The sequence below is a fragment of the Euprymna scolopes genome, unplaced genomic scaffold, assembly GCF_053919585.1.
Source record: "Euprymna scolopes isolate OS-2025 unplaced genomic scaffold, ASM5391958v1 sca1, whole genome shotgun sequence".
NCBI lineage: Eukaryota > Metazoa > Mollusca > Cephalopoda > Sepiida > Sepiolidae > Euprymna > Euprymna scolopes.
In genome coordinates, this window is record NW_027633102.1 from 2,379,661 (window position 1) to 2,389,660 (window position 10,000).

The window sequence follows — 10,000 nt, forward strand, 5'->3', positions numbered from 1 at the left end:
AGAAATGTCGCTTCGTATAATCGACGTTTTTTTTGACCACCATTTTCAGGTGTCGGAGGTGGGTCTGGACGAATACCAACACCATTTCTGGGGTTTCACAACCGCCCGGCTTCTCCGACATATGTTGGAAAGGAGTAGCGATCGAGCGACGGGGGCTGTCGGTAGGCGGCCGCGGGTTGCATGTGTGCCCGGGACAGCACCCCCATCCAACTAAGGGGTGTCCCCCGGGGGCCAGGGGGACCTAGGTCGGCCGGGCGCTTCCAGACGCCTACCGACACCGGTCAGGTCGGCGAGGCTCCCGGCGGCCCCGAGCGGGACCACAGGTTGCGGAAGGCGTCCAAGTGAGCGGCGGCGAGAGGCGGAGGCCCCCGGGGTCGACTCCGCGGCCCCCGGGTCGGTGTGCGGGCCTCCAGAGCTCGATAAAGTAGTGGTGTCGCTAGCGGTCGAGAAGGCACTTTTCGACGCCTACTGCCACCCCCACATGGCGGTAGGCGCAAAACTGGAAAATCGCCGACCAGAAATGTCGCTTCGTATAATCGACGTTTTTTTTGACCACCATTTTCAGGTGTCGGAGGTGGGTCTGGACGAATACCAACACCATTTCTGGGGTTTCACAACCGCCCGGCTTCTCCGACATATGTTGGAAAGGAGTAGCGATCGAGCGACGGGGGCTGTCGGTAGGCGGCCGCGGGTTGCATGTGTGCCCGGGACAGCACCCCCATCCAACTAAGGGGTGTCCCCCGGGGGCCAGGGGGACCTCGTCCAGGTCGGCCGGGCGCTTCCAGACGCCTACCGACACCGGTCAGGTCGGCGAGGCTCCCGGCGGCCCCGAGCGGGACCACAGGTTGCGGAAGGCGTCCAAGTGAGCGGCGGCGAGAGGCGGAGGCCCCCGGGGTCGACTCCGCGGCCCCCGGGTCGGTGTGCGGGCCTCCAGAGCTCGATAAAGTAGTGGTGTCGCTAGCGGTCGAGAAGGCACTTTTCGACGCCTACTGCCACCCCCACATGGCGGTAGGCGCAAAACTGGAAAATCGCCGACCAGAAATGTCGCTTCGTATAATCGACGTTTTTTTTGACCACCATTTTCAGGTGTCGGAGGTGGGTCTGGACGAATACCAACACCATTTCTGGGGTTTCACAACCGCCCGGCTTCTCCGACATATGTTGGAAAGGAGTAGCGATCGAGCGACGGGGGCTGTCGGTAGGCGGCCGCGGGTTGCATGTGTGCCCGGGACAGCACCCCCATCCAACTAAGGGGTGTCCCCCGGGGGCCAGGGGGACCTCGTCCAGGTCGGCCGGGCGCTTCCAGACGCCTACCGACACCGGTCAGGTCGGCGAGGCTCCGGCGGCCCCGAGCGGGACCACAGGTTGCGGAAGGCGTCCAAGTGAGCGGCGGCGAGAGGCGGAGGCCCCCGGGGTCGACTCCGCGGCCCCCGGGTCGGTGTGCGGGCCTCCAGAGCTCGATAAAGTAGTGGTGTCGCTAGCGGTCGAGAAGGCACTTTTCGACGCCTACTGCCACCCCCACATGGCGGTAGGTGTAAAATCGGAATAGACCGGACCAGGAATGTCGAGGGGGAAAAAAATGACAAAGTCCTGGTGTGCCTAGCCTACGAGAAGGCACTTTGCGACGCCTACCGACATCCCCATGTGGCAGTAGGCGTAAAACTGGAAAATCGCCGACCAGAAATGTCGCTTCGTATAATCGACGTTTTTTTTGACCACCATTTTCAGGTGTCGGAGGTGGGTCTGGACAAATACCAACACCATTTCTGGGGTTTTCCAGTTTGAAAGTTTTATAAAACATGTTCGGTAGGAAGCACACTTTGGTGTGTCGGTTCGTCGGAGCAGCGACTCTTTGCCTCGTGGTGGTCCGGAACGTCTCTACGGGCTTGTCGCAAAGGCGTCAGAAAGTGGCATCTCCGCCGCCTAGGGCTGTCACCGTTATCGCTGTCGCCCCGCGCTCCAACTTGTTTTGATCCGCCGCCTTCGTTCCTGCCAACCGTGCGCCCGCTCATCGTCGTTAGGTTATAATACGTGGTACGTGTGTGTGCTTCTCCGTGGACCTAGGGCTGCTCGACGTGTCGAACGATATGTTGGAACAACTAACGGCTCCTTTTCCTGGTTCCATAGTCGTCGTGGTACCCGCGTCGTCAGCCATATCTATGTCCACCATGTTTAGCCGATACGTTTGCTGCAGCTTCTGCTTCCGCCTCAGCGTTCGCCGCTCTCAGCCGCCGCTGTTGTTGCTGCCGTTCTGCCATTCAACCACTACCTGCGAATCTTTCGATGATCGGCCGAACGACCCATCGCTGTGCGACCGATAAATCCTCCGGATTAGGGAGAAACGCCGCCGCTCTCTGCCGCCGTCGAACGGAAAAACGTACATTGTAACGAACGAACGAACGAACGAACGAATTAACGAACGAGCGAACAAACAAACAAAAATAGCCGCGGGGGATGCACTATGTAGATCCTGATCCCCTTGTAACCATACGTACGTTGTTCGATGCTCTCCCGTCCTGGAAGTCGCCGCAGCAAACAGGAGGATGAGCAGCAGCAGGCGCCGCCGCCGTAACCGCCGCCTGCCTGCCGCCTCCTACTCCTGTCAGCGTCCGATCTCACAGCCGTGTGAACGTTCGCTGACACCCGATTTCTTTCCGTCTGGCAAAACCTTGGACGTCCCGCTCGCGGTACACGTGCTGCAGCGACTTCTCGTCCGACAACGCATAAGCGTCGACGTCTGCCGCCGCATCTTCTGATACGTGGACGGTGATAGCGCTAGTCCCTTCTTGCGCCACCTCCACCTTTGTTAGCGCCAAAGAAGATCGATCGAGCAGTCGTGGTCGCAGTCGATTAACCCGTTTTCACCGTCCGCAGTTCCCAAGCCGCCGATCAAGTCGTTGCTCTTCTTGTTCGTTCTTCCCATACCGTCGATTTGCACGGCTGCCGGATGAGCCATCCTCTGTCCGGCGAAGCGCTCACGTCAGTGATCGATACTTGCACCGACAGTCCTCCCGCTCGCGACTCGGTGCTCGAATCGGACTCGTTCGTTTTTATCTCGATGCGATTGTGAAAAGGGGGACCGGTCGTCAATGTCGTGTGTGTCGACGATGTTGTTCGCCCGGTCCGCCGCGTTGTTGTCGTTTTTTTTTTTTTTTTTTTTCCCCTAACGTTCGCCGTCGCACGGACGAAAGGGTGAGAAAAAAAAAAAGCTCGAAAAAGCCGCCCAAAAAAATCGGACCGAGGAGCCGCTTGCGAGAACGCGCCATGTGCACGTTGTCTCTCCTCGGTTTTCCGAGCACGAACACGACGCCGGTCGGTCGGTCGGTCGACGAAGGCGACGACGAAGGTGACGGGAAAATTTACGCCGCCGCTGCCCTGGTCCAGCTCCTCCCCGATGACGGCTGTGATGTTGACGTTGACGTTGGCGACGACGACGACGACGACGGAGACGACGACGACGACGAGACGGCATCGATGGCGACCACGATGACGACGACCTCGACGAGTTCAGTCTGCACCTTGACCTCCGATGTCCGTGTGCACTGCCGTCGTGCTGTTTGTCGTTTGTCGTATGTATCGCTGTCAAGGGTGCCGTTGTCGTTGTTGTTGTCGACGTTGTTGCTTGCTCTCTCGTCTCGGTCGGTTGGTACGTTGATGACGACGACGACGACGAAGACGACGACGACGACGACGAGACGGCATCGATGGCGACCACGATGACGACGACCTCGACGATTCCAGTCTGCACCTTGACCTCCGATGTCCGTGTGCACTGCCGTCGTGCTGTTTGTCGTTTGTCGTATGTATCGCTGTCAAGGGTGCCGTTGTCGATGTTGTTGTTGTCGACGCTGTCGTCTGTTCTCTCTTCTCGGCCGGCTGTGACGTGGACGTTGACGACGACGACGACGAGACGGAATCGATGGCGACCACGATGACGACGACCTCGGCGAGTTCAGTCTGCACCTTGACCCTCGATGTCCGTGTGCACTGCCGTCGTGCTGCTTGTCGTTTGTCGTATGTATCGCTGTCAAGGGTGCCGTTGTCGTTGTTGTTGTCGACGTTGGTCGCTTTCGTTCTTTGAGTCTCGGTCTCGGTCCAAGTCAGGGGAGAAACAAAAAAGAGGCCATCAGCGCGGGCAGCGCGCTTCTACTGACGGCGAACCTCCTCGAAAAACAAATAAACACGTGCCCGTCGTTGTAGTTGTCTGTCTTATGTCGGTCGGTCGGTCGGTCGGTCTGTCGTTCTGTCGAAACAAAGTCCCAAATTCCAACGATACCTGGTTGATCCTGCCAGTAGTCATATGCTTGTCTCAAAGCTTAAGCCATGCAAGTGTAAGTTCACGCCACGCATTAGAACGGGCGAAACCGCGAATGGCTCAGGAACCGGACCTAATCCTCGGGACCGTATTCCTCCTCGGAGGCGATGGATAACTGTGGCAATTCTAGAGCTAATACATGTGACACAGGCCGCGATCGGTCGGCGCGCCGTCGTCGCCACGCCTCGCGCGCTGGCACCCGCGTCGGCCGTTCCGGGTCGCGGCGCTACATATTAGACTGAGACCGATGCGCGTCATTCCGTCCTCCCGTCGTCGGCGTTCCCGCTCGCGGGTCCGTTCGGTGGCGGGGCTCATAGGGCGGCGCGCTCCGCTTTGGTGACTCTGGATAACTCACTGGTCGATCGCACGAGCTTTCACGCCCGGCGACGGGTCTCTCGAGGGTCCGCCCTATCAACTGTCGACGGTCGGTTAAGTGCCTACCGTGGTTACTACGGGTAACGGGGAATCGGGGTTCGATTCCGGAGAGGGAGCATGCGAAACGGCTACCACATCCAAGGAAGGCAGCAGGCGCGCAAATTACCCACTCCCGGCACGGGGAGGTAGTGACGAAAAATAACGACGCGGGACTCTGTCGAGGCCCCGCGATCGGAATGAGTACACTTCAAATCCGTTAACGAGGACCAACCGGAGGGCAAGTCTGGTGCCAGCAGCCGCGGTAATTCCAGCTCCGGTAGCGTATATTAAAGTTGTTGCGGTTAAAAAGCTCGTAGTCCGAACTCGGGTTCGTGGTCGCGCAAGCGGCCCCGGGGCGGCGGCGCCATCGTCCGTCGTTGACTTTGGTCGTCCGTTCGCATTCCCGGCCCTTTCCGCCGGTGTCAACCGCTAGCATACCCGCCACGCGGTCCTGCCGGCGAGGTGGACGAGGAGGTCGTGATCGGGATCCGGGAAAAAAAAAACAAGTGGTCGTCGGTTCGGTTCCGGGAGTAGTCTAACGGGGGGGTGCTACGTGTGTGTGTTTGGGTGTGTTCATTCGCATCCCCGCACTCTGACCCCCGCGCTTCTCTCCCTCTCCCTTTCCGCGCGTTCCTCTTTTTTTTTGAACCCCCCGGTCCGCTCCGAGTCCCTGCTTCGTGTCTTGTCTGCGCGCGTGTTGCGGTCGGCGGTTTCTCCTCCAAGGGTGCTCTTAACCGAGTGTCCGCGGCGGCCGGTACGTTCACTTTGAAAAAATTAGAGTGCTCAGAGCGGGCTGTTCAAGCTTGCATACGATAAGCATGGAATGATGGAAGAGGGCCTCGTCTACGTCTGTCGGTCTCCGTCTACGGCGAGGCAATGATCGAAGGGAGCGGTCGGGGCCACTCGTATTGCGACGTTAGAGGTGAAATTCTTGGATCGTCGCAAGACGAACTGCAGCGATGGCGTGTGGCAAGCACGTTTTCCTCGATCAAGAGCGAAAGTCGGAGGTTCGAAGACGATCAGATACCGTCGTAGTTCCGACCGTAAACGATGCCGACCGGCGATCCGCCGGCGTTCGCTTCCATGACCCGGCGGGTAGCCTGCGGGAAACCAGAGTTCGGTTCCGGGGGGAGTATGGTTGCAAAGCTGAAACTTAAAGGAATTGACGGAAGGGCACCACCAGGAGTGGAGCCTGCGGCTTAATTTGACTCAACACGGGAAAACTCACCCGGTCCGGACACCGGTAGGATTGACAGATCGATAGCTCTTTCTCGATTCGGTGGGTGGTGGTGCATGGCCGTTCTTAGTTGGTGGAGCGATCCGTCTGGTTGATTCCGATAACGAACGAGACTCCGGCCTGCTAACTAGTGCGCCGATGTCAGTGATTTTTACGGCGGGCTCGGCGTCCTCCGTGGCGCTCGGGTCCGGGTCGGTTTTCTCACGCACTTCTTAGAGGGACGGGTGGCAGAAAGCCACACGAGGCGGAGCGATAACAGGTCTGTGATGCCCTTAGATGTCCGGGGCCGCACGCGCGCTACACTGGAGGTATCAGCGGGGACTTCGCCCCGGCCCGAGAGGGTTGGGAAACCTCTGAACCACCTCCCGTGATAGGGATCGGGGCCTGTAACCAACCCCGTGAACGAGGAATTCCCGGTAGGCGCGGGTCAACAGCCCGCGTCGATCACGTCCCTGCCCTTTGTACACACCGCCCGTCGCTACTACCGATCGAACGGTCCGGTGAGGTCCTCGGATCTGGCCGACGACGCCGCCGGGCAGTGCGCGACGTGTCCGTCACGACACTCGTGCATCTACGCCTCGGCGTTCGATGCCTGGAGAAGACGACCGAACCCGATCGTTTAGAGGAAGTAAAAGTCGTAACAAGGTTTCCGAGGTGAACCTGCGGAAGGATCATTACCGTTTTCCCGTTCGAGACTGGTTTGTTGTTTTCCGGCCTACCTCCTCTGTCTGTCGGCGTCAACGCCTCGAATGCGCGCAAACAAACCTATAAAAGGCGGAGCGAGAGATAGATTTGTGGTGACGCGGAGGTTTTTAAAGCCCCAGCTCTTCTTGCTTGCTTCCGCGTCTTACCACCTGTTTGTTTTTTCGCCCACCGCAAGTGATGGCCGCTTCTTCTTTGCCTTGTCGCCGCTTTATCGTTTTTGTTTTTTTGCAGCCGCTGTGCCACCGCCGCTAGCTAAAAACAAACTACTCGCGACATTGCAATGCCGTCACGCCTCCTCGCACAGACCTCCTCGCACACTACTAAATCTATATAAACAAAACTAATATAAAAAAACCCAAGTGCTGAACCCTGGACGGGGGATCACTCGGCTCGTCCGTCGATGAAGAGCGCGGCCAGCCGCGAGAACTGATGCGAATTGCAGGACTCAGTGAACATCGACACCTCGAACGCACATTGCGGCCCCGAGATCCCTTGTCTCGGGGCCACGTCCGGTCGAGAGGCGGAACGTTACATGTCTTTCTCCGTTAACGAAACGACATCTTGCCGTCCCCGTGCCCGCCCGGTCCTCGGCACGGTGGTAACCGGGACGTCGCAGGAGCGAGTGACGAGGGGGAAGAAAAATAAAAAAAGAATTGACTCCTTTCAATGTCTTTTTTTTTTTTAAAACCCTCTCCGGCCTCCTCCTTCGTCTCCCGCTGGCAGACCGCGGAGTCTTTTCCCTTTTCGACCGCGTGAAGAAACACTGTGGAGGAGGAGCAGGAGGAGTCTGTCCGAAAGCAGCCGAAGGGAGAACAAAACAAAAAAAAAAGCACCGACCTAACCGACTGCCGACGTAAGCGCCGCCTGCTCGTCTCGCTCTCTGCCTCATGAAGGTGTCTCTCAGCGACGCCTCGAGCAGCGCGACGAGCACGGCCGTCGCACCGTAAAAAGGTGGCCGCGTCGTAGGCAACGTCGGATGGGGAGGACCCAGGCTTTTTTTTAATTGTTGGCTTCTTCATTTTCGGTCGGACGGGCGCTATATCGGCCAGCCGTCGTCACACGGAGGGTACCGATCGAGATTCCTCTCCTCCAAACACCACACTCTACTAAAAACCGCCGCCCTCGGCTCGGACGAGACGACCCGCTGAACTTAAGCATATCGCTAAGCGGAGGAAAAGAAACCAACCGGGATTCCCTTAGTAACGGCGAGTGAACCGGGAGAAGCCCAACGCCGAATCCCGTCGCAAGTAAAAGGCTTCGGGACGTGTGGCGCATGGGTCGAAGGCAGCCGTTCGTTTTCGTCTCGCATAGTTCGGAGTTCCCTCGATCGGGGCCGCCCGCGGCGGGTGCCAGGCCCATTCGGTGCGGACGGCGAGCGACGGCCTTCGATCCGAGAGTCGGGTTGCTTGGGAACGCAGCCCAAATCGGGTGGTAAGCTCCATCCAAGGCTAAATACCGGGACGAGTCCGATAGTCGACAAGTACCGTGAGGGAAAGTTGAAAAGAACTTTGGAGAGAGAGTTCAAGAGAACGTGAAACCGCCCAGGGGTAAACGGGTGGGACCGCTCACCGCGATCGCGGGGGGACTCAGTCCGGTGCTGCCTAGGCTCGAGCCCAAACTCGATGTGTGTTCTTGAAAGAGAGGCCGTCGCGGCACAGGTCGTCGTTCGTCGTGTCCGCGGGGACTCGTTCCCCGCGGTTCCAGCTTTTGTGCCCGCGTCGCCGACGAAGGAGACGGGCCGCGTGGATAGCGGGAAGGGAAACGTGGTGACGACCGCGGCGTCGGTAGGTGGCTGCGTCGGTTGGCTGCGACGGAGGGGACTCGTCCTCTCGATCGCTGCTGCCGCCGGGCCCTAACCCGCCGCATCCGTCGCCGCCGCTTCTTCTTTCCTCCTGCTCCCTCCGCGCGCGACTCCGCTGCACCCGTCCCCTTCATCATCGCTCGGCGTAATCATGGCGCGGGCGCTTCGGCGCGACCTCCGCGCGGCCGGCACCGGACGCACTTCCCCTCCGGTCCGTCGTCGCGACCCGTTCCCGGCGTGCAGGTCGAACACGCGGGTTTTTTTCCGTAGGCGGCAGGCGTTTCATCACCCTGAAAACCCCCGTCTTCCCACCTTGTGAAGTCGGGGGCCACCGGCCGTCGGGCCCGCGAACGTAACTGCCCCTTTCTGCCGGGAACGGAGGAAATCTGACACGATCCGTTACACGTGGCGAGCCGGTCCGTTTTGATCCCGCCGGAAGTCGCGTGCGGGCGACGCACTCTGTGTGTCGCTCCTTAGGCGCCCCACCGTCTCGGGCGCGTGCGCGATGAGAGGCGGGATAGGACTGGCGCGGCCTCGCCGTCACGCACCTCGCCGACGTTTCGGGTTCTTGTCGGGGGCAACCCCGCCCGCGCCCGTTTCCGTTTCCGGAGAGGTCGCTCGGCGACGCTTTTTTACTCGAGCCGCCCGCCACCCCGGGTCAGCGACGTGCATCGGCAACCCACCCGACCCGTCTTGAAACACGGACCGAGGAGTCCTGGCCGTTCGCGAGTCGTAGGGGCCACCTCTGACTAACCCCGAAGGCGAAGCGAAAGCGAGAGAGCGTGTAGGAGGGCGTCGATCGGGAGAGGTGTCGTGGCAAAGTCGTCCGGGGGTCGTCGGGGGGTGTCGTCGGTCTCGTGCCGTCGTCTTCTCCTCGCCTCACCCGCCTCCGAGCCGTGCCCGATCCCGCCGGCGCGGCGTTTTCGGCCTTCCGCCGTCGCTGCTGCGGTGCCCGCAACTTTTCCTTTTTTCTCTCTTCCCGAGAGAGATAGGAGAGGGAAGGCTCGTGGCTGACGTGCGGTTGTTTTTCCCTCCTCCCCGAGAGGGGACCGGCGCATCTTCCAAAAAGGGGAATTGCCGGGCGCCAGCTTCCATATCCTCCTTCCGCCCATCGGTGAGATCCCGCGGCTTGAACTAGTCCTATTTTGTCGTCGAGTTTAGGCGCTGCGCGCGGGCGCATCACCCCCGGGTCGGTTTCCCCTTTTTCCGAGTACGACTCGGCCGACTCTGGCGTAGCGAGCGACCAGGGACCCGAAAGATGGCGATCCACGCCCGGTCGGGATGAAGCCAGAGGAAACTCTGGTGGAAGTCCGAAGCGCCTCTGACGTGCAAATCGATCGTCGGAACCGGGTGTAGGGGCGAAAGACCAATCGAGCCGTCTAGTAGCTGGTTCCCTCCGAAGTTTCCCTCAGGATAGCTGGCGCTCGATCGTCGCAATTCCATCCGGTAAAGCGAACGATTGGAGGCCCCGGGGCCGTTCACGGCCTCGACCTACTCTCGAACTCGGAACGGGTGGAACGGGCCGACT

At 59.9% G+C, this 10,000-nt stretch overlaps 2 non-coding genes and 1 pseudogene across 2 annotated transcripts in view; all 3 read left to right on the forward strand.

The window, feature by feature from the left end:
* Nucleotides 1-4,273: 4,273 nt before the first annotated feature.
* LOC145273526 (small subunit ribosomal RNA) lies at nt 4,274-6,643 on the forward strand (annotated as a pseudogene).
* A 393-nt stretch (nt 6,644-7,036) lies between these two features.
* LOC145273374 (5.8S ribosomal RNA) lies at nt 7,037-7,194 on the forward strand. The gene has a single exon (XR_013866367.1). It is a non-coding gene; the product is annotated as a 5.8S ribosomal RNA (ribosomal RNA).
* A 594-nt stretch (nt 7,195-7,788) lies between these two features.
* Nucleotides 7,789-10,000, forward strand: part of LOC145273623 (large subunit ribosomal RNA) — a 5,723-nt gene continuing 3,511 nt past the window's right edge. Inside the window, exon 1 of the ribosomal RNA XR_013866444.1 lies at nt 7,789-10,000. This exon is cut by the window's right edge and continues 3,511 nt beyond it. This is a non-coding gene — a ribosomal RNA (large subunit ribosomal RNA).